At 38.2% G+C, this 24,260-nt stretch overlaps 1 protein-coding gene and 1 long non-coding RNA gene across 3 annotated transcripts in view; both read left to right on the plus strand.

Moving 5' to 3' along the window:
• LOC310893166 overlaps positions 1–10,065 on the plus strand; it is an 84,977-nt gene extending 74,912 nt beyond the window's left edge. The window contains exons 4-5 of the long non-coding RNA XR_014578771.1: positions 566–694; positions 9,991–10,065. This is a non-coding gene — a long non-coding RNA (uncharacterized lncRNA). The remainder of the gene's footprint in view (positions 1–565; positions 695–9,990) is intronic.
• The window catches only part of PDE3A (phosphodiesterase 3A), a 266,283-nt gene that overhangs the window by 82,704 nt on the left and 159,319 nt on the right, over positions 1–24,260 (plus strand). The gene's annotated exons all lie outside the window — the stretch shown is intronic.

Here is a 24,260-nt window from a genome sequence, read left to right on the forward strand (position 1 = left end):
AAGCAAGCAGCTGTTCTAAAGCAAGGTCTTGACACACAAATATGGTAATGACGTACAAGGACTAATATATGTACACACAGAAATGCCCATGTATTTTTTCCCCAGAGTCTGAAGGAAAAAAATCCCGCTTGTTACCATGGTCACTGTTTATAATGATAGCATTTGCCAAAAGTTACCACACTGCACTTCCTTTAGCTGGATGCTGTAAAACCCTCTACCCTTTCACTTCTGTTAAGGTTTTGCCTCCCCATATTTGATCAGATACGAAGGATTTGGTTTGTATTTTTTTTTCTAATAACCATCGAAGTCAATAACAAATCTTCCCTATTTTAGTGATGTAGGGTCATAAAATGAGTGCACACTTTATTCTTAAGAGGAAATCATTGTGGTAACTTACTGGCAAATACTTACTCTAAGGCAATCGGCAAAGTACTCTTACGATTTCTGCTAACCCAAAGGAAACCACAAGCCAGTCTGTCTTGGGTAGTTCCTGTGATCTTTCTCATACCAACAGCTGATGCCTTTTTTTTTTTTTTTTTTTTTTTCCCTTCCTGTGATGCTGTAGCTACTTCACTTGGACAGCTTCATGCCTGAAAATCAAGCATTCATGCTGGTTTATGTGAGAAACCACTTTCTGCAGATAATTTTTGGTGTATTGGCATGTTATCTGATACTTGGCTTTCCATCTTCCTTGGTAAATGTACAGGTCCAATTTATTTATTTATTTATTTATTTGTTTATTTATTTATTTATTGTAGCGTTTACATAAACTTGAATGCTGGTGGCATTTCCAGCAGTTTGGAAGCTGCAGCTTCCATTTTGTTAATCTCACCTCTGCAGTTTTATTTATTTATTTATTTAGCAGAACTTAAGCTTTTAGATGTAAAGCTTCTGAAGCTTTGTACAACAGTGGTATGATACTGTATTGTTTAAACCAGATTTCCTAATATATGGCCAGTGTAGATGGGGCTGAACCATATTGCCTAATATGACATATTTTCCAGGTGGCTTTGATGGACTGGGCAATTTGCACATTAAGTGATGATCTGAACTGCATTTTAGAGAGTTTGCATGTGCAGCTGATTCTAGCTGTGGTAAAAGACGAGCCATGCATTTTCTTGATGGAGTTGCTCGTGTCAGCTGGATTTGGAACAACTGGGAGATTCAGCCACTCCTATGGAACTTAAATAATGATGATGATGATAATAATAATAATAATAACAATAATAAACACTTGACTTTAGAAGTGATGGCTGGTGTTTCGTTCTTCCTCTTGAGTGCTACGTAAGGGTAGCAGTGTTCAATTTGGGGACTTATTTTAATTCTCAATATTTCCACACAACTCTCTCCATCTAGAAAAAACCCTTGTTGTCAAGAATACACAAGTGGCTTGGCTTTCACTGAGTGGCAGTCCTGGTTCTGGGGTTTTGTTGTTTTTCTTCTGAAGTGTACTGGAAGGATGGATTATTTAATTGTTTTTATTCACCCATGCTGAGTTTGAATGTAGGCAAAAATCCCATCGTCTGCCTCCTTTGGAAGTGCTTTGGCTGGCCATTTTCATTTCTCTCCCAGAAGAGGGATTTTTCTGCTTACAAACTGGATTTCACAATCACAGAATCCATTTTCCAGATGTTTGAGTGTACTCTTTCCTAATGTGTTGAGCGCATTAACAAAAAAAAGTAATGCAGTTTGAAGAGTATGTTATAAAGAGATTCACCTGAACCCATCTGTAAATTATTATGTCTTCATTATAATACAAGCAAGCCTGTTTGTCTTGTAAAAAGGAATTTATTACTTAATTAAGTTTTAATTTTCCAACCAGTGGAAAAGTTGCATGACTTCATTTTATTTTGGAGAGGGAAAATAATTTTAAATCAGCAGGAATTATAGATAAAATACTACAATGAAGGGAAGTGGAATTCACTTTGTAGCCGATACTGTGTTTATCCAGAAATGTGAGGCTTTGTTTATAGCAAAATAAAAACAAATACCTTTCATTTTGCAATTGAAGATTAGAACTTGCTGCCTCATTTCCTCAGTAGTTTGTGGTAGGGTGGGTTTATTTTTCTTTTTTTCTTCTTTTTTCCCCAATCACAGTACAACTCTTTTGGGCAAAATACCTAGAAACTGAGTTTCTGAAACCATGATTTTCAGTGCTTAACTCTGGTTGTGGTTTCGTTGTTAGTTTAAATTGTTGTATTCAATAGAGCTCAACAGAGCTGTCGATAGAGGAGTACTGCTTCCTCTCCATTTTTCTCCATTTTATACCAAAACTACTTTTAAATCATTTGCACAGTAAGCTGTCAGGAACTGATCCTGCTGAAAAGAGATTTTTTTTCTTGATTGGCTTAATCTTTGTCACCAGCCTGAAATTGAGTTGGATTTGTATACTCATGAGACAGCATGTATATTCATTTGGGTGCATTTTATCATTACAATGGGTTCAACAAGCTTTGCCAGTTGATACAGAAGCAATGTGAAAGTGTTCAGTAACAGACCACTGACTTTCCATCATGGCCCTTCATGCTTGAGGCTTGCTCCTGCCTTGTTTTTTATGCAAGTCCATGAAGTTGCGATGAATCAGACTTTCTTTGAAGGAGGTATTTTTAACCTAGAACACCTTAACAGTTCCATTTTCAATGTGGCCCTACAAAGAGTTATACGTTTGGCAGAGTGAAAACGAGAGCTGGTAGACTGCAAAGAGGAGACTGGAATGAGGGCTGGGAGACCCTTAAATGGTTGTTCTTGTTTGTTTTCCTTTTTTATTATTATTACAATTTTTTAATACAAGAAAATACACGTAACATTATCGTTGCACATGGTGCTAGTGGGGAAAGTAGTGGTTGTGTGCATTTCATTTTCTTCACTCTCCTCAGTCTGCCTCCCACTGGCTTTCAGGGAAGCTAATAGGTATTATTGGGTGACCAGTATTCATAGGAACTGGCTTGCTTATACTCTAATGATAGTTAAATTTAATGTTGCTGCAGGTGAGATTTTGGATGGTGTGAGGTACACTCTGTTTCTCTAACCAAAGACCATGGGCATTCTGAGAAACTTATATAAATAGAGGTTTTATTTAGTGCCTGTAGCTTTCATCTTTGGACCTTAGAGGGTCCCATTTTTATTTCTGCCTTTTTTTTTTTTTTTTTTTTTTTTACTTCCTTTGGCTAAAGTCCCTTGTTTGTGATTGAAATGGAAAAACCAACAAATGTGAAATCCTGTATCCTGCTGGTACTGCTTTCCTGTTGAAGTAGTGTCACATAAAGGCTTATGTTCAGATTTTCGTGCCTACTGCTTCCTTACCATCATTCTCAGTGTGATTCTTTTAATCTTTCATGAACCTGGAATTTCAGGCTATTAAGGGTGAAAATGTTGCTTTGCAGAGTGCTTGAAATCAAAGCAGAAGCATGAGGACAGCACTGTGAACAGTACGAGAAAGCATGTTTAGAAGCATTGGTGTCTAGCTTGTTGCTGAATCAAGCCTGATACCTTTTTTTTTCCACTTGGCTGTTTTATACATCCCTTGTAATCATCTCGTTTTATAGAGGATTTGCAAAGACTTAGTCTTGGAAACTTCCAAAGAAATCTAGACAATTGAGATATACTAAGAAAATGAATGAGAAACTGTGAATTAAGCAATGCAAGATGGGATGTGTTCTGTCCCCCTCTTTACCGTCCTGAAGAGAGCATTCAATCATTGATGTGTTTGAGACTGATTTTTCATGTCATGAGTCAGTTACTGCAGTGGAACTTGGCTGAGTAGTTGCAGGAAACTGCTCTGTTTGTTTCTATTTTAGCAAGACCCAGCAAGCCATCTAGGTGTCACTACTGTATTTAGAAGGGGGTGGCCAATGGAAGATGAACTTTCGTTGGTCCAGTTCTTTCATAATACAGAGTATTTATAATATGGTGCAAAAGGTGGGAACCCATATCTCTGCTGCAGCCATTGTGACCCTTCCCAGGGAGCATCAGCTTTGGCAGGGCTCCTGGGGAGAGCCATGCACTCCCAGGCAGCAATTTGGTGAGAGAGAGACCTCTGCCAAGCCAAAAGAGTAAGAGGAAGCAGCTGTGGAGCCCCATCCTATCAGCCATTTCTGCGAGTTGCTCAGCCTTTACAAGGCTCCCACCACAGTGTCTGATTACTAGAATGCCATTTCTCCAGCAAAATAAACCCATTTTTGTTTCTTCAGGTGGCTCTTCCCTTGAAAAAGCCATCTTACTGGAAGAAAATGATTTTTAGGGTAGGGATGGGCTTTGAATGGCTATTCCTCAACTTGTGAGGCATGCTTTTTGCTTTCCAGTGAGGCAGAAGATTTGCCTGCCTTTCCAGGTAGGACCCATAAATGATGATGCTCTCCTCTACAATCTCTGCAGCTTCTGGGATACTGAAATGTAACACAGATGAGGTTGAATCCTGGAAAAAAGGCAGATACAAAACAGAATGTAGCCTTGAGTCTTACTTTTGATGCTCTTGAGTGGAGCAACTTTTGTTTTCAGCATTCAGAAAAAGCTACAACTGTGGTGTTTCACCTCAGTTTGATTCTAGTTGCTTTGACTAACTTAATGGAAGTGAAACGAAGTATTTTTGGTTTAGATGAAGGAAGGAAAAGACTTCTTATACTCCAAGGAATAACATGGATTGCATCAAAGTATGAAATAAGTGTTCGTGGCATTTCAGTATTTCATGCCATCTTAAGATCCTATATTTTCAAATGTAATCTTCAACTGATTTTTGTTATAATATAAACTTGATGAGAGAATATAGTATTAAGGAAAACAATAAAATGATAACAGTAAATCTTTACAGTGTTAATGGATGTCATTTATGGAACCTTTTGCTCAAAAGATGAAACAATAGTTTGTCTTCAGCAAATAGGTCCAAATGTGGAGGAATTCCTTTCAATATTTTTCTAATTTAAACTAGGATGATACATCCAGATTGATTACTACATTTTTTTTGGTTATGAGCAGATTTGCTTTCTATTGTGCTCTGGAAGACACGGTGTAAATAAAAAAAAATCCTCCCTTTTTATGGTAGCTAAATGTTCACATTTGCATAAACAGTAGTTTATGGCAGAACTCAGGAAACAGTCTGTCAGCAAGACCCTCAGGAAGGTAAAGGTCAGTCAATATTATGCAGTTAAAAATATCTCTAGGTCTTCTGGAGCTCTGGGTGAGCGGCAAAGCAAGATTTGGTAACTTTCTAATACGAAATAAATAATGAGATAACAGGAAATCTGAGTGTGAATGTTGACTCCTTTTCATTGCCACTACTTGCATGACTGCCTTAATGCTGCAGCTGAAGTGAGTCAGGAGGCCTAGCTAGTGTGGTTAGAAGCTGCTGTAGGTATTTGCAACAGGCAGCTGGGAGACGCTCTCAGCTGTACTAACAGCTGTTTAATAGACTCTATCTGTAAGTTTTTGGATCTCTAAAATTATGCTAAATCTGTTCTCTTTCTTTATATACAAAAAAAATAATAATAAATAAATAAAAGTATAAATTTCTTTAGTCAAGAGAAGCAAGCTTGAAAACTTGAGAAGAGTTCTGGTTTGCCTGGAAGAACCTTGATAACGGAGAGCTGCCATAATCTGACTCAGTGCCTGTGTTTGTGTTCTGTTCAGGATATTTGGTGTAGTAGAAACAATAAAACCATCAAAAGTGCACAGTAAAACAAATCTGAGCTTATTTTGGCTTGGGGTTAACTAGACATTTAGTACAGCTGAATTTTTTATCTGATTCTGCCAGCTTTAAGTTTACCAGTGAACAAGGGTTTGTAATTGTTTTAAGCTGTGACTTGATGGATGTGTTTGTTTAAAAGAAATACTCAGAATTCTGCTATGTAGTGTATCCTATATCAAGTAGAGTTTTGTTCTTTGTGACTGTTATAACAAAAAAGGCCAAGAAATGCAGGTTTATGCTAGAGCCTATTCTTTTTTTTTTTTTTTTTTTTTTGGTGGGCTGCAAGTTACTAGATTTCAATATTCTGCCTACTTTGTATTTTCTTCTATATTTATTTATTTATTTATTTTTCTGCCCATAGGAATGGAAAACAACCCCACATTGCATCAAGAAATGGCTTATACTCTTACACATTATTGTGCAGAAATCAATTTAGAAAAATATTTGGGTACATGTTAGGTTTTCAGGAGGATCCAGATCTATAGCCAGTAAGTGGCCCACTCATGTCTGTAGGTCATGTGTCCTCAAATCAGTGTTATATGAGAAATCAATGCCACAGTATACTCTTACGTTCTTTAGGTCACGTGGGATTGTTTCTTAAGAATTTGGTATTAAAGTATATTCCAAAAATATGCTTTTGATGAAATTAGAAGTTGACACATTGTTTTATCTTTTGACTTACTAGTCTGGTTAAAATACAACTTCTTAAAGGTCTAAAGTGCTGTATTTCATTTCATGTCTTTACTATAAACAATAAGACCTCTTCTAAACCAATACCTCATAATTAAACAAACTTGTGAGTAATATTTCACCTTAGGTAAAACCTGTACTTAAGAATTTTCCATTGTGTGTAGTGAGAAGGGACTTTGTAGAGGTTCATTCAACTAGATTTTTTTTTTTTAATAATATTTTAAACTTGTTCCTGTTTGCTTGTATTTTTTGGCAGCAATTTCAGTCTTAAGGCAAATATTTAAAAGAAATCAATTTTCATGCCAGTAAGCAGTAAATGAGTTATCTCATGTGAGCTTTACCACAGGTTTCCTCAATAAAGTGAGTATGATGGCTCTTTCAATGCTGAATACTCTGTTAATACATACATATATACAATACAGACAGAATAGCTACACCACATCTGTAAAATACAGGCATATGTGACTGTCAGTATATTGTATTTCTTATAGTTAAAGCCCCTTGAGAGACATAAACTACTGAATAGCATAGATAAAGACAAAGCTAAACGTTAAATTGTAAGGACAAATACAAGTTTAGACTACCTATTTAATATGTGCTTTATATAGTGACAGTAAGGGTTTGGTAACACTTAGCACCACATTGCACATCTTTTACATTGCTTTTTAACATTGTCATCCTCATTACCCAGTTACTGACTTTTTAATTCATTTATGTAAATGAGCTTTTCTAATATGTGATTCTTCAGAATAATACATAAACCTTGTTGACCTTCAGGAGAACGATTTTCTGAATCAGCCAGCATAGGTGGTACTTCGTGGTACTTTTCTCCGTTCTGTGCTCTTCTACTCTGGGATTGCACCAAGGCTGCAGAGGACCTTTGGTGTCCTAATACTGCTATTTACACACTACAACTTTCTCACATTAAAAAGTAGTTGAAGAAGCAATGCATTGTCTTAAAATGTTAAACATAATTCTTTTTTTGACTGTTTGACTTCTTGGGCTATAGGCCCTGAATGAGACGTGCAAGTGCAGTTTGTTGAATATTTTCTTAGTTTGAATGAAGACAGACCAAGAGATCCCCAGTGGCATATGTTGGCAAAGCAGTTTTTGTGATGTCTGTGCTTTGCAAATTATGCAAAGAGGCCAGTTGAGGTGACATCTTTGCACATGACCTGAAAAGTGAACCTGAGTCCTCAGCAGCCCCAGCTTACTCATTTGTTTTCCTGATCTTAAAGCCCCCCAAGTGTTGGGTTCCACTTAGCTGCGTCTGCAGAGCCGGATCAAATGCACCATCTTGCCACTTCCAAGAGTTAAATTCATTTCTAAATTTAACTTTACATGCTGTCCAACTGGATAATTATTCAGTATTCTGTAACCAGGAAAGAACAACTTTTCCTCAGCACTGCTCCCTTCTGTTGTCCCCATCAGGGCTTTTGCTTGCAGTTTCTTTGGCACCAGGATTTTCATTCTGACCTTTAAGCCAGAAACTGGCACTGCTGTGCAGGACTGCGGTGAGGAGCCGGAGCTGTTTCCTTGGGGCTGGGAAGCTACCAGGAGGGCAGGTCTGTACTTCCGCAGTTCCATATTCCTCTCTGATAACCACATCAGACAGTCTCTTTTTTTCATTTTTAATACATAAGAAAGCTTTAACCTCCTCCTGGTTTCAAAAGGCCTTTGGCACATGAGAGTGATTTTTATTTGTGGTTTTATGCTGGTTCTGACTGGGGTGCTCTTTGTGGCTGTGTGGTTCTAGCAATCAAGTTTCAATTTGTTTTGTTGGCAAATGCTTAAGGCACAACAGAAATTTTCTGTATATGTAAATAGAAGTATTTTATTTTCTTCTAATTCTTAAACCTTTGTGAAGATTTTCCATATCTCCAAACTTTAATGTTTCAAATGTGCACTCTGTGTTTATGTGTTGATTCCTTTTATCTTTTTGGATTGCAATAGAAAATACTTGTGCATGTCTATCACCGCTTAATAGTGACAAGCAGGTTTTTTTTGTTTTTGTTTTAATCCCCCTTCATTCTTAAAAGAGAAGTTATAAAAAACACTTGCAAACCCTTAGGTAGGGAAGGATCATTATCAAAGAAAATGTGCAATTGTAAAGAGATTGATGAGGTAGAAGCTGTGTGTGTGTTCATGTTAATTAGAAAAGTACTGCAGCATATACTACTGATCTTTCCCTTTTGTAGCCACACTCTAAATAAGCAAAGTTGGTATAGACAGTATTTGCCATAATGATGTCCTTCAATCTTAAGTTAAAAAAAATGTGCAAATTTGTCATGTGTCTTTTGATAGAAAGGAATGAATGTTTTCTGACATAATGTCTGGGACCCTCACAAGTCCCCTGTCTGCAAAGACTTCCACACTCACATGCAACATGCTGCTCCACTCAGCTGAGAGGATTTACTTTCACTAAGCAGAGGTGTGTGTATGCACACAGGTTGTTACAGGAACAGAACTTTCAAAGAAAATCCCTGTGTGAATCTCTGCAAGATCACCACAACAATGTTGGGTACAGGGAATCACAAAAGCATTTTCCTTCTGCAACTTGTTGTAATGCTGTGTACTTTTGTGCCTTGGATGATCCTACTTTTAGCAGAATGGGTGGAGTAAATAGTGGCACTTTCAAAGTGTCTGTAGGATATGGATTTTATTTGAGGATCAATAAGAGTTTATATTTGTGTAGCTTTTTGCAGATTTTGCAAACCATCTTTTGCAGGATTGGGGGAAGATTGCGAAATTGCTTAGAAAGGATATGATCAAAGTAAACAGTGTAACACACTTGCGTTATACACATTAATAGAAATACTTAACTGATGGAAAAGACCTCAGCATTGTGTAATAGCAATGATATGTTGCATTCCAAGATCCCAAGGCATGTTACGGTCATTAATTAACTAGGAACAATAACTTCCTTTGATGACAAGTAGTGTTTCCCCCTGATGAGGCACAGAGGAGTGCCTATCACAGAGATGCCTATCTAAAAGCCAAATGATACTGTTCTTAAAAGCTATTTCAAATGTGCTTTTATTTTTTTTTAATTCACTTTCCTTTACAGGTGTGTTACATTTTTCTGTTTGCTTACTTTCTTAAATGTATCCTTGCTTAAATGTAGTCTTTCTCTGTTTGGCGATAGCCAAAGAGAGAGTAAAGAACTTTGCTCAGAGAGCAGAAAAGTATTCTGCTGTTATGAGTGAAAATTCAGTGTAATGTTTCAATGAAAAATGGGGAGCAAACACTTGTAAAAAGTGAATTTTCATCAAAAAACATATTTTCCCCTCTTATGAGAATAGTTACAAAGATTATATTTTTATACTTACTAGCATATAGTTGCTTTTAGTCTAAAGGAAGGATATCAACTAAAGTGGAAGAAGATGGTGTGGCATAAAACAAACAAAAGCCCTAACTGACAAAAGTTTTCTTAGGAAGGAAAAACACAGATAACGTCCTTTCTCCCTGAATAATCATTATTATGTTATCGTGTCTTTTGTTCCATGCAGCTTCAAGCTTATGCTTTCTTCCTATGCAACTTAAAGTTTAGCTAACAGACAAAATATTGTATATTGGATGTAGGTGTTGAGTTCTCAGGATAATGCGGTCTGCTCTCACAGACAGGAGGAGGTCAACACTGTGAAGCAAGAAGGAAACCCACTGAAGTTCCCCATTCTTCCCCCTCTGCAGAGGACAGATGGTTCTTGTGATTTACTTATTTTTAATAGCCCTTCATGGGATGCTAAAGGAATGTTCCAGCTGAAGAAAGCCAGTGCAGTAACACCATGAATCAATATGCCAGACTGATCCCTTCTAAAGAGGAAAAAAAAATGCAATCAGTAAGTTTTTCTGGTTTAGACTGGATAAAACAACGGCTGCTCTTGGGGCTGATAAAGTTTGGAAGCCTCTTTAACATGGTCTGCTTGAAAATCTGTTTTCTCAAATTATGTCCAAATACTCCCTGTGAGCTCCCAGTCCCACCCTTTTGTCCGGTGCTGAGCCCTGCACAGTTATGCAATGTGTCTTGTGAAAACTGCCTGCATGCCATTCCTAGTAGACATCAACCTGGATGTCAGAAGGCCAGGGCAATGTTGCTTTTCACATCGTTGTGGCTGTTTGTGAACAAAACCCTCTGAAAACTGCCTGTTCTGTGGGGAATTAATATGAAGGTCTTTTTGTTGTTCTTGGCTTGTTTTTGTTTTCAATCAGAGCAAATCAGTAAGCTCTCCTTTTTGATTCATGACTTTATGAAAACTGGTAATTGTAATGTGTTGACCTTAATAAGGGATGCCTTTGCTGAATAGGCTGATGCCAAGTGATGTCTTCATCAGAGCCTGTCCCCACCTTCTCTGCTTATAGCAACAGAAAAGGAAGGTTGTTCCTGGTATATAACCAACAGAGTGGACTGATGACTGACCTTACAAAGTTGAGTGGTTGAAGGAATGCTGTTCACACAGAATCAGTCACCCAAGATGGATGTTGAAGAAATATTGTTGTGCTGTTTTGGGTACGTGACCTGTCTCTAACAGCAGTCACTGATATCTCTTCTGAGACAGGCACATCCATGTGCAACATCTACTTTGTGTTAGCAATAAATCATGTCAAGAACTTCTGAATGTGTTTTTCCATTTTTATCTTCTCTTCCCACCTCCCAGACCTTTCCTGTTCTTTCTCCTGGGGGGATATTCCATTTTCTGATTGTAAGTGCCCCTTCTTTCAGTCTTTACTTACAGAGGAAAAACAAGTGAAGTACTTGATTCATTGAGTGATACATTTCATGTCATATTGATGTTAATCCAAGCTAACAGAGGAATCAAATTTGGAAAAGCTAGTTACTAATTGTTGACACACATAGTTAACATAGTAAAAATAAAGATCAAAACACTCCTGCCCCATAAAAACAAATAAACTTTAGTGCTCTTTTCTAACAGTCAGGAATTAATATAGCTGACTGCAACGTTGGGAGGAAGTCCAGTCAGGTCCTAAGCTGAGATGGTGATTTTACAAGCTCTCACAGGAATTATGCTGCATTGTAAGTCATTTTCAAAGCTATCTGTAGTGAGCAGGCAGCTTATCTAGGTCCTTATACAACCCTCTTTCCCAGGGAATTGAGTTGGTAAATGATCCCTTCCTCATCGGAGTAATAGTTTCCTCTCCTTTGTGGCATTTCCCATACTAGATTAATTAAATTCAAGGGACAGGGTCCTCATTTTTTGACTCTTCAGCATTTTTAAGTTGATATCTGCTATAAGGAAATTGCTGAGGAAGTGCCATTTCATAGTGCAAGGTAAAGTAGATTTGCATTATGCATCTGAGAAGACTTAATTTGATTGTATTTTTCTTCTCCTAGTTTAATGCTGTTGTCATGACTCATGCTATTTTTCAGACAACAGTTTTGTCCAGATAAAGGTATTTGAATTATGATCAGTGGAGAAATCAGTACGAGCACAATTTTAATAATAATTTAGACATTTTTACTGTCAGTACTTGTGTTCTTGCCTCACAGTGTGTTGCCGATTGTGCTTAACAGATTATTCTGAAACAAAGCATAGCATCACAGAATGATTTGGGCCGGAAGAGGTCTCTGGGTCCCTGATCCAACCAGCTGCCCAAAGCAGGGCCAGCTCTGAGCTCAGACCAGGCTGCTCAGGGGCTTATCCTTTTGGGTCTTGACAGTCCACAAGGATGGAGATTGCACTGCCTCTGGGCAACCTGCCCCATCGCCTAATTGCCCTGCATGAAGAAGTTTTATTTCATGTCCAATCTGAACCTCTCTGGTTTCTATTCATGTCTGTTGTCTCTCGGCTTCTAGCTGTGTTCCACCATTAAGAGCCTGGCTTAATTTCTTTGATTCTACCCTTCCTGTTGGGATGGGCAAGCTGCCCAAAGCTGCATCTTCCCCAGGCTGAACCAGCCCAGCTCCCTCAGCCCCTCCTCACAGGGCAGGTGCTCCAGGCCCCAGCTGTCTCAGTAGCCCCCTGCTGAACTTGTGACAGTTTGTCCATTACTTTCTTATAATGGGGGCCCCAAAATGGATGTGGCATTCTAGGTTCGATCTAAGAAGCCCTGAGCAGAGTGGATGATCCCCTCCCACAGGCTCCAGCCATGACCCCGCTGATGCAGCCAGGAGGCTGTCGGCCATCTTCGTTTCCAGGGCTCTGCCAGCTTGTGCCCAGAGGGCTGCCCACCAGGGCCCGGGGCCGTTCCTCGGAGCTGCTCCCCAGGCAGGCGGGCTCCAGCCCCTGTGCTGGCAGGGGCTTTGCCTGCCCAGGGCAGGGCTCCACCATTGGACCAGCTTAATTTCATGGAGCTCCTGATGGCCCCTTCCTCCAGGCTGTCTGTAGTCCCTCTGGGCTGTGGCCTGTTCTCTAGTGTTTTGTATCACCCCCCTGCTCCCATCCCCCAGGCTGGGGTCAGCCGCAAACTGGGTAGTGCCCTTCATGATCTCATTCAGATCAGTGGTAAAGAGATACGAGTCCTGCCAGTTTTCCCTAATTACAGCAGTTAGCCCTGCCAGTGGGAAATCTGTAAGAAAATGTACCCTGAGCTTCCATGATCACAACAGAGAAAGACAGTGTGGATTAGAAAAATGCCTTTCAGATGAATAAATTGTCTTTTTTGTTTGTTTGTTGTTTTGTTGTTGTTGTATTTTCTAATACACTAGTTACTTCCCTACATGTGCATACTTGGACATGCAATGTATACATATATCCAAAAAGTCAGGATAGCATGGGATGACTATGTACCAAGACTGGTTTGCCTTTGTGTTCTGCCCTGAATTTCCTCCAGGTGTGTGAAAAAAGTTGCTTCATAGCTTTTGATTTCAGGCTTGTCTTTCAAATGAGTTCGTGAACTCTTTTGTAATCCTAATCTGTTTAGACTATAAGGAGTTGGAAATGGGAATCACATCATGCAGTGTAGTGCTTAGAAAAGTGAAGCTCAGATCACAGAGGAACTCTCTAGAAATAATTTTTAAAACTGGTATTATCCAAACATAAAACTTTGAGCCCTTTCCAGCCATTAAGTCTTATTCCTGAGCATTATTGTTTTAATCCTTTGGGTTAAATGTTGTAGGTATCATCACTGAATTGATGATATGCCTGGGTAGCCAGGTATATTGTGTTTCTGATTCCTCGTTAAAAAAATAAAAAAATGGCGGTGGGGGGATGGGAGGACTGAATAGGATCACTAGACTATAGCTGTGTACTTCTGTAGTGCATTTACTTCAATACTGTGTAGACTTAAGACTGTTTTAACAAATTATAAAGGGAATTACCAGCTAGTGAAATTTGAGTCAATGTTCACCTTTAGCTAGTGTGAGCAAAACCTGTAGCAGCAGGAGACAGTGCTGTCTAGCATTGTCCTGGGGTATGTATTTGGAAGAGAAAATACGTAAGAGCATTCAGAACACAGTAGTAATAGGTGTGTGTTTGGGATGACAGGAGTAATACACTGACATCTCATCTTTGGGAGTCTAAAATTAAGTTATTTCAGTTTCAGCTCAGACCCTGAGAGTTCATATTATAAAATCATTACATATAATTTAGCACATGAATTGAGAGCTGTTGGCTCATCAAGGTTTGATTTGCCTGGGACTGGATCATTCTGTCCCCTGGAGAGACCATGCTTCCTCTGTATCAAGTATACTTGTATTAGTTTTCATGCAATACATTGCCTTTACAAAAACAGCAAAGCATTTACTTCCTTTTTTTTTTTCCCCATGTTTCTGTGGTAGTTATTCCTTTTTTGTTAAGAAAAAATATTAAATAGAAAAAAAAAAGCCTCTCAGGCAGAGAATGGAGAAGAAGGAAACAAAGGCATGAATTCTCCCCCAGCCACTAACACCCTGTTCTTTTTCTTGAAGCTTTTTAAGGAAAACATGCATATGGTTTGACTTTGAGTTTCTGGAGAACACAACTAGGACTTGAGAAATCTGGATTGTTTTTAGCCATGGCATATCTTTGGTGTAACAGCGGATAAGATGTTAAAAATGAGACAAACAGAGATACTGAAGTGCTTTTTAGAAAGCTCTGTAATCTTTACTGGGCTCATCACAAAGAGCTTGCTCTTTGAGTGTCTTGGTTTTTCTGTTTGTAGCTATGTTTCTGTCTGAATGATCCATTAGACTTAAAGTGATTTCTCCATGCTGTGCTTCCAGTGGTTTCCCAGGAGCTTTCTAGCTCCTTTTCCTTTTAGTGGTATGTGGATGGAGCCAGTATCTCTTTTCAGTTTTGCCCAGTGATAGGATTAGAGGCAACGGCACAAACTGAAGCACAGGAGGTTCCGGCTGAATATGAGAGGGCATTTCTTTACTGTGAGGATGACAGAGCACTGGGAGAGGTTGTGGAGTCTCCTTCTCTGGAGATATTCAAAACCCACCTGGATACCATCCTGCACATGCTCCAGGTGATCCTGCTTGGCAGGGGGGGTTGGACTAGATGATCATCAGAGGTCCCTTCCAACCATGGCCGTTCTGGGATCCTGTGATCTGCAATTTCAGCATTGAAATTTTGAACATCATCATAGTTTTTGTGGCTTTCTCTTTAGTCTCCTCAGTTAATTTGTTTCCCATCATAAATTCCTGTTTTGCATGTGAGAGACTTAGAACCTGCTGAACTCCCTGAAGTTGTTTTATGACTTCATGCTTTAGCATTTAGCTTGCTCTTTTGGGCAGTTAGAGTGAGCTACAGCATTACCTACTATTGTCATTTATCTATTTCCTGACTTTCTGTATGCTTCTTTTAAGCTGCCTATTTAAACTGTTGATCTCAGAAATCCTCATATTTTTCCTTTTTGATTGGGTTTCTCCTTACCCAATAAAAGCTCTGCTTCCTTTGCCTTTTTGCACCGAGAGATATTTCAGTCCATTTCCTACCTCATGTTGCAATCTGTAAATTTTCCCATGTGAGGTTGTCCTCATGCTTATTTACATGCTTATTTTACTTAACGTTAGCTTCTTTTCCCATTAGCAGCCTGTCTTTTAATAATAACTGGCAGATGAAGGGTTATAATTGTAGAGAAACTAGACAAGTTATCTGGTCAAAAGACAAAAGCAATCATGAAGATGATGGCTTTAATATATATATTTGTATATATATAATGTTTATAAACAGGAAGGTTTAAAGTCTGCTTTTTCTGCCATTTTGCCCAGCATCTCATCTCTTTTGTTAAGCATGCAGAATAAGATTTTTAAAAAAATGCTAATTTTAAGCTTCTAAATACTTACTAGGAATGGGAGTGATAATCTTTCATTTTGAACATATGAAGATGATTGCTGTGGTCTCTTTCTTGAAAAGAAGTTGTATAAGTAACTTCACAGAGTTTTAGTAATTATTTTCATGCTTGCTTCTCTTGAGTTCTTGACAATGGGGAATACAGTACTTCAGGAGATAAGAAAAAGGGTAGGTGAACTTAAATGAAGGATCAATGTGACATGAGAGTCAACATCCAAGAGGCTGAGTGTTTAGCAGCTGTTGCTGATGCTAATCCGAGTTCACAAACTCAGGGAAAACTGTTTAGAATCAGCGTGTGTATTCTTTGTTGTTGGGGTTCCCCCTTCACTCCCTGCTCCCTGGTTATCCCCCCTCCCCCAAGTCCTGTGCCTAAGCCTAAATTTAAGTCCATGAGCTTGGGTCCTAATTCTTGACTCCTGAACCTTAAGTATAAACGTGATGATTCTATGATTCTACGATCCTATATCTTCATAAATCGCTGTTCTTAATTTGCCAGATGGACACTGTAATTAGTTGGATTTGGTTTTTTCCTCTTTTTCCATTTGTTGCTGTAGAATTGGTTGGCTACATACATTTTACGGCTTCCTAAGTAATCGCAGTGAAATTTGTCTAGAGCTGTGGGTTTTGAATTGGTCTATATATAACTAATATTTCCTATAAACTTTTTGATTGACTAGTGGAAGTATTTAAAATCTGTTTTGAAATAAAGACCCCAGATATTTATACAATTGGTGATAAGTAAAGACAGATGTAAGACATAAATTTGCTGGCTATGGGTTGCCTGTATTGGTTTCAACTGCAATTATTATGCTGATGTGGGAGAGCAGACATATGTTGAAGAAGTGGAGCATTCCATAACAATTTTGTGATGTAATGGAGCAGTCTTGCAAAAGTGTCTTTGCTGCTCTGAAGGAGAAAGAACTATGCTGTCAAATAATGGAATAAATATGTTATTTATCCTATCCTGGTCTTTTGCCGAAGTCAGTTTCTGGTGTATATTCATATATGCTTCTGGGACAGCAAGTTCTTTTATTTCTCTAGATTAGGAGTAACAAAATCACTTTGAAGGGCACTTTGAACAATATTTCTATACCTAGACGTGTTCCATCATACACATATTCTCTCATTTAAGGGCATCATTCCATTCCCACGTGCCCATGATCTTTCCACCCTCAGCTCTTCGCCCATGTTTCAGAATGCCTGTTAGTTTGTTTTTCCATAACATAGAAAAATAGTAGCTGTAAGATGTACACAGCCACTTATCTTCTGTAATGCATGGCTTGTTGACTCAATTTTGCTTGAAACACAAAGTGCTGTGACAGGTTGCAACTAGTAATGTGCTACTCCACTTGTGCTTTTTAAAGATAAACCTTTTCTCTTAGAAAAGTTAACAGAAATAAAGACAGCAAGTTCATGTAGAAGATCAAAAGCACTTCAAAAATTTAAGAAACTTAAAATTTTATTTCTTAGAAATTGTTTAGCAAAGACTGTTGTATTTACTTGTGGATTACCTTTGGCAAAATTTTAAGTGTCCATGAGGCAGAAGTATTGTTGGGGATGATGTTCAAGATATCCAGCTTTTGTAGTTCCTCCCATCTCAGGAACAGGTATTCCTTCCCTCTCTGCCCTATTGTAATCAAGCAACCTACCATTCAGAGACTGCATGGGCATGAATTTTAATGTCTGACTTTTACTAGTAATTAAGCCCATGTTATCCTCCTGTCCAAAATGTTTGTTCTTTAGTTAAGAGCATGAGAAAGAACATCCAAACTGCAAAGTGGTCTTCTTGCTTCCTCACCTTCTATACAGGCAGACTGGTGGAGCTATTTGATGGTCCATCTGAGCCTTGCATTGTGCACCCAGATGCCATTTTGCTGTTGGATGTGTAGCTGTGACAGACACTGAGCAAGAAAATTAGTATGGCTCCTTGCTGCGAAAGCCTGATGATGCATGTTCAAAGGCATTGTGAAATTTGTGGGTGTGAAGATCTGTGTCAGGGAGGCCTCTGAAGTTCAGGCTAGTCTCCAGCTTGTCACACTAATGGACAGAAGCCATGTAAGTAGACCTTGAGTCCTGTGATGTTAACCCTTCATTTTTATCAGTTGTTAGTAATTCTGTCTGAGTCCTTGAAATGTGTACTACTGAATGCTCTGTCTCGCTAGCAGCTGATTTATTTCTGAATAATAGTGGTAGTAGTGATTTATCTACTTGACTAAATGGTGAAAATGTTTAATTTTATACTAAGTAACAAAGTAGCTTAAAAAATCTCCATGCGGCATATTTTCTAGTATATTTTCCCCCTTGTACTCTTAATTTAAAGGAAAAAAAAAAAAAAAAAAGACTCCAAGGCTCAGCTTGGCCTCAGGAACAAAAGTGCATCTTACACTGCTGTGAGTTACTCCTAAACTGCTATATACATGTTCATCTGATCTCTGTCTGTTTGACTTAATTAAAACACTGGAATGTTTGTTCAGAAGATAAGAACATTTCTGGGAGTTATTTAAATTAGTAAGTACTCTGCTTACTGTCATTAAATGTCTTTCCTCAATCCCTCCTCCCCTATTCCTTGCAGTACATAGCAATAAGTGATATATGACTATAAAATAATAATAGGTCACTGGTAGTTGAAGGCAAAAACTAAATGAATGCTGAACCTCCTCACCATTCATTTGGAAGGTTTAGTATGTGGGTGGGTTTTTTTTGTTTTTGTTTTTGTTTAAAGCCTTGTAATTAAAAATCCTGTTTGTTTTACTTTTTTTTTTTTTTTCCATTTTATATACAGTTTTCATTCCATTCTTATTTTAATAGGAGCTAGCAATTGTATGTCCTGCTGCCTGCTTTTCCTCTTTCCCTTGTGGCAGTATTTGCAGCAGCAGCTGATGGTCATACAGAGGTGCCTCAGTGAACACCAGGCCCAGCATAGCTGTGTCATGGGCTGTTTTAGTCACGCAGTTTACCAGGAGCCATTCTGCTTCTGTGAGGTGCTATACATGTTTTTCTGGTAACATTCATGTCTCTAAATACCAGCACTGAGAGAAATTTTCACACTTCTTTCTTTGAGAACATAACCTCCCTGGATGCTACTCTTTTGCACAATTTTCCAGCGATTTAAAGTGTTTAAACCTGACTGATGCATAATTAGGCTACTTCATACTCTTATTCCCTGTTGAACTGACATTTTTTTCCTTGCCTTCTGATTTTTTCTTGCATTTTAACAGTATCAAGACTTTGGCTTTAGGAAGGTTGTGGCTTCTTTCTCTTTTGTCATTAACTTTGGATCCTGACACAAACAAAACAATTTCTTCAGAGAGGAAATTAATGTGAGCCGGAGTGATACAAACAGTTCCCCCCTCACCAGCCATGTATCTGCCTTATTGAGTTAGCTTCAGTTCTCCAGGCTATCATGAGAATATTTGCTTAAGCTTTAGACTTTAGGATGTTTATAGGTTCTTGGAAGATCAAGGTCTTTGTGGTGCATTTGTGCTGCAGAGAGGATGAGAGTTTGGTGAGGTGCCTGTTGTAGTGCTGACAGAAGGAATTAATTTCACCTTATTTCAGTCTCTGCAAAGTTGTAGACTACCTGAAAACATCTTTCAGTTTAGTAGTAATAATTGGAATAGACCGATAATTAAATATTATGATTGCTGAACATTACCATTTGCAGACTAATCTTAATTTGAATACATTTTTTCTTCCCCTTTGTATGAAATATTCAGCAAGGTTTGTGTTTTTCCATTTCTCAGATTTAGTATTGCATGGAATTTATTTTATTCTTTTAAATATGAGTGGCTTGATGTTTTAGCTGTCCCTGTAAGGCATCCAGCTGCTCAACCTCTGTGAAAGCAAAGCATTGTTTAATGTTTCCTGATCACCACGTGAATATCAAGTGCAAAGGAAAAAAATGGTACATCACATTCTTTTGTGTTGTTAGTTGTTCTTATAATTTCATTTGCAAGAGAAAAAGAGGGACTGGGAGGACTTTCTACATGTCATAAGTAATCCTTTTTGTCAAGAGGTTAATAAGCTTATGGAAATTCCTGCTGTTTACAAAATATGCAAGGGCTGGTAATCAAATATTTAAGGCTTCTGCCATTCATTTCATACCTGGTGTCTTGAAATAAACTGGAGAATACAATTTTGTTCATTGATGTGAGATGTGATAATTCAAAGTTAATTCATAAAAATCCACCATTCTTACCAAGTTAGTTTGTCTGAAGCATTTCATAATTAGAAATTTTCTGGAAGACATGTTTTTTATTAATCCATACTTTGCTGTCTAGTGAAAAACATCCTTCCTCCCTTAGGAAGGATTTAAGAGGAGCTAAATTTTATTTTATTTTTAATAGTGTTTTGCAAACAGAGCCAAGTGGTTCAAAACAGTTAATTAGCTGTCTATGTAGGAGAATTATCTCCCCAAAATTTCACTGTTCCTTTATATGGAAAACTGACTGCAAGTAGTGATTGTCATGTGCTTCCCTGTGGATAATTTCTGTGGGATCTCTTCACTTAGCAAATATACAGGGCTACAGGCTGCGGTAGGGAACATGTACAGTACCGTATTATTTGAGGAATGGTATATTTTATTTACACAAACTTAGTTCTGAGGGGTATAATTCAGGCTGTCACTTTCTGTTTTGATTAACTGTGCAACTTTAGCATTCTTCCTACATATTTAATTAAAATATTTCTTACTCTGCCTTAACACCCCTCCCTCCCCCCCCAGTGCATTTCCTGAAAGTACAAAGAATTTTCATTGTTCTTTAGCAAGTACATGGTCTAGGTGTGGCTTTGCTAGACAGTGCTAAAATATATTGTCCTACCTCACAAGGAATTGGTATCAATGAGAGATATCATCAGGTAATTTTATATATGGTTGAAGGGAGTTGCAAAATCTTCTCCTTGTGCTTCATACTTGACTTAACCTATCTGATTGTTGCTCAAAGGGCAAGTGCTCACCTAGTCCTCAACAATTTATCCCCATTTGAATGGCCAACCAGATTTGATCAAAGAGCAATAAATATAGGTGGCACACATTTAGGGTGACTACTATGCCACTTGCTACGCTGAGCAAGAAGCAGGATGGCCTCCTACCAGGCTGTTCAGGCAGTCAGTCATCATCAAAAAAAGACTCCTCTACTAAGTATACAAAGGAGATTGCTGATATTTAAACAATTTGTTTATCTAGGGAAGGTTTCTAAGGCTCCTTTCTGGAAATGATATGCAGGGCCCAGCAGGATAACAAGCATTGAACAGTGAGGATCAATGCAAAAGCCTCTGCATCTGGTAAGGACTTTCAGCTGGCTCGTTTTTCAGCTTTTCCTCATTCTGAATGTTGCATGCACTTACGCTTTCATCTTTGTATTTTTCCTGTTCAGACATCTCTACGTACAGCTGTGTGTGCTGGATAATACCACATTGTTTCCAGTGGCTTTATTTTCACTGAGGGTTTTCTTTTTTCTTGGTATGAATTGTGTTTCAAAACTACTTGACAAGGCTGTATAATACCATTCATGAAGCTGAATAATTGGAGAGGGGGAGGGGGAAGGGGGAGGAGGAAAGCTGTACAGGTGTAGATACACAGGCAGATTATTTCAGATAGCAAGAGCTGCAGAGGAGTTGGTTTATGCAGCAGAAGTGCTGAGGTTATGAGGAGAACAGAGAAGGGAGCCAGCTTGAGAAGAGTGCAAGTTTGTAGCAAGGGGAATAGAAAGAGAGCAGATCTGTGAAGTATTTTGCATGAAGTCCATCAGGAGCTTTACAAACCAAGAAAGATACTACTTATGCTGTGTCAGGTTTCTTTCCACGCAGATGTTGTGTTAGCTCTTGGATTGTCATTATCTTGGATCCCTTCAGTATGACTAATATTGCACAAATTTCAAGCCTTATTTTCATCTCTGTGCATGCTCAAATGCAAGAAATAAGCCTTTAAAAGCTTTCTCTATCACTTGTCCATCCACTACTCCAAAGTGAAACCCCAAAACGTAAAACCTACTTCTCTTACTTGGTTTTAAAAGAACAAGCAGGGGCAAGCATCCCTTTGCAGAACAAAACTAACTTGTGTGCTTTGCAGTTCCAGCTACAGAACTGTAAAAAAAAAAAAAAAGTGAGATGCTCCTTATATTCTTTTGTGTGATCAGAATAAGGAAAGTGATTTTTTTAGCTTCCTTGCTGTTCATCTGCAATAGCTGCTTTGACTCTGATCCGTGTTAAAGGAAATGTAACTGGGAAGAGGCTGTGGACATGAGTACATACCTGTAATAATGCCTCTTAAATGCCTGTCCTGTAAAGAAACTCCCATGTTTCTGTTCCTCTTGAAAAACTTAGTCTGGTTCATTTTGTTTTATGTTCCATGCCTGTGTTTCTGTGACGTTCCTTTCTCTCCTAGCAACAGCTTATTTGGGAAGTGGCTTTTGATGCTGTATGGTATTTAGACAATGTGTATTCAGTGCCATGATCAAACCTGGCTTAGTGTAACTAGCCAGAGTTGCAAGCATATGGTAATGTCCGTAAGGAATTAAACTAAAGCCTTGAGCACTGGGCAGAGTCTTTCCAGAAGAGCAGAAGATCTGTCAACAGAATTGTAGCCCATATGTAATTCCTACAAATCTGTGAGTGGGAGATGCCAGTACTTTTTAGACTGTGCATTAAATATCGTTGAACAGCTGTTCTGAGAGCCTTTCATTCATAGTGCCATTAGCAATGAATGAGGTATTATGCTCTCTTTCCACATTTTTAAGTGAAGTGTAACAATATGTTTGAGAAGGAGAGATAGTGTAAAACATACCCTGCTGCCATTTATGTTCCAAGACAGTTTTTTGTTCTGGGGTATCTAAAATTAATTATGCTCGAAATAAGTATTGAGTATACAGTCTCAAGTATAGAATATGGAATTACACAGTGAGTATTGTTTGTATTTAATAAAATCTCATGTAGCAGGGAGAATTTTTCAGAAACAACAGTTCTTGAGATCTAACCTTACCATTTCCTTAGGGCTGTACTGTCTTTCTTCTCAGCATTCCTTTGATATGCATGTGTTTTTATCATGTTGCTTTAGAAGGCTGCAGTGAAAATTGAGTGTGATGCTTTCCAATGTCCGATTTTGGAAACTTTGGTTAGTCTACTCTTCTTACATATCCTCTCAATTCTCTCCTTGTTTTACACTAATGTGCATTAGTTTCTGGAGTTTCTTGTGTGTCTTTACTAATTATAGAAGAGTCCTGCTTGTCTAGTTTAATGTAATTCTGATGCGTATTCAGATAAACTTGTATAAAAGGATCCCACCTGATATCCTGTTAAAGGTCACATAAGAGGACTCTATTTTTCCCTTGGGTCACCCACAGATGCAGTGCACTGACAAAAGCCCAGGTGCATGCATCTCAGACATCAGCCTGTTTGTACCTTTGTTGGCCTTATGGTGTAGAGATAAATTTATCATGCAATGTATGAGCTTCTTGGTCTCTCTCAACCGTGGTGGTCTGAGCCTAACAAGTAAAAATAATATTTATTTATTTATTTAAAAGAAAGCCTTGGAAAGGAGTGCAAAACAGCATTCTTACATCCAAACTCCTAGGGCTTAGGAAAATACCTTCCTGGAGACTAGACTTGTCTGTCAGGGAGCTTTTGCAACATCCTCTTAAATGTCTGATACTGACTGGGTGAGGGTCACTGGACTGAACCACCAGTGAACCTTTTAATTTCTTGCTCATGCCAGAAGTGTGGCTTCCAGAGTCTTCCAATACAAAGGAACTTAACATTTAAAGATATTCCCTCTTTTGGTTTACTTTATTATTTGCCAAAGAATGGGCTAAAATGTGTTCATTTTGGATCTCAATAGAGTGGAAAAAAATTACATTAAGATAGTAATTTTGAGGCATATTCATTCATCTACCACCATCTTATCTACCTAACAGTAATTCTGTTTATTATATCATTTAAAGGTGTTTTTTAAATAGTGTTAAATCCATAAAAGGTGGCCTACAAGGCATTCCAGAGGGTTTGCATTTTATTCTTTTTTTAGTTTTTAATTTGGTTGATTTGCATGCTTTGTTTTTATATATGTTACAAAGACTTGTGATGTCGCTTTATAAATGATTATGGCTGTGCTTATTCTTGTTTTCTTTTTGAAAGAAAAGTGTGAGTTAAACATGAAGTTGTCTATGCTTTGGGTGGAGTTAGACCAGATGACTTCCAGAGGTCATCTGGAATATCAATGATGATAAAACATTTTAATGAAAGGTTCGTGTTGTCTTTTGAGCTTCTATCTCTTTAGTTTGCCTGTGCAGCACTTTTGCATGAAACCATTTTGGAACATGAGATATTCCTGGTTTTTGTATACAGGCATTATCATCTGTGTGTGCGTAGGTCTGGGAATGAAATCTTAAGACTCCTGTGTCATCTTAGTAGTAGTCACTGACTTATGCAAAGAAAAATACGGTCAGTTGAGTAGCAGGTCCTTTTTGTCACCGTGTCAGACAAACACATCTCTTTGTCCTGTAAAATAGACCTGTAGCTCAAAGTAGCAAATTCTCAGCTTACTAAATTCTGCTGCCGTATTTCTAAGTTCAGTATTTCAGTATTATTATATATTTATAGTTTGTGACACAGAAACACTTATTACCACCAAGTGTCACGTTCATTATGAAAGCATCCACTTAGCG

This window comes from Anser anser, assembly GCF_964211835.1.
Source record: "Anser anser genome assembly, chromosome: 1".
NCBI classification, from domain to species: domain Eukaryota; kingdom Metazoa; phylum Chordata; class Aves; order Anseriformes; family Anatidae; genus Anser; species Anser anser.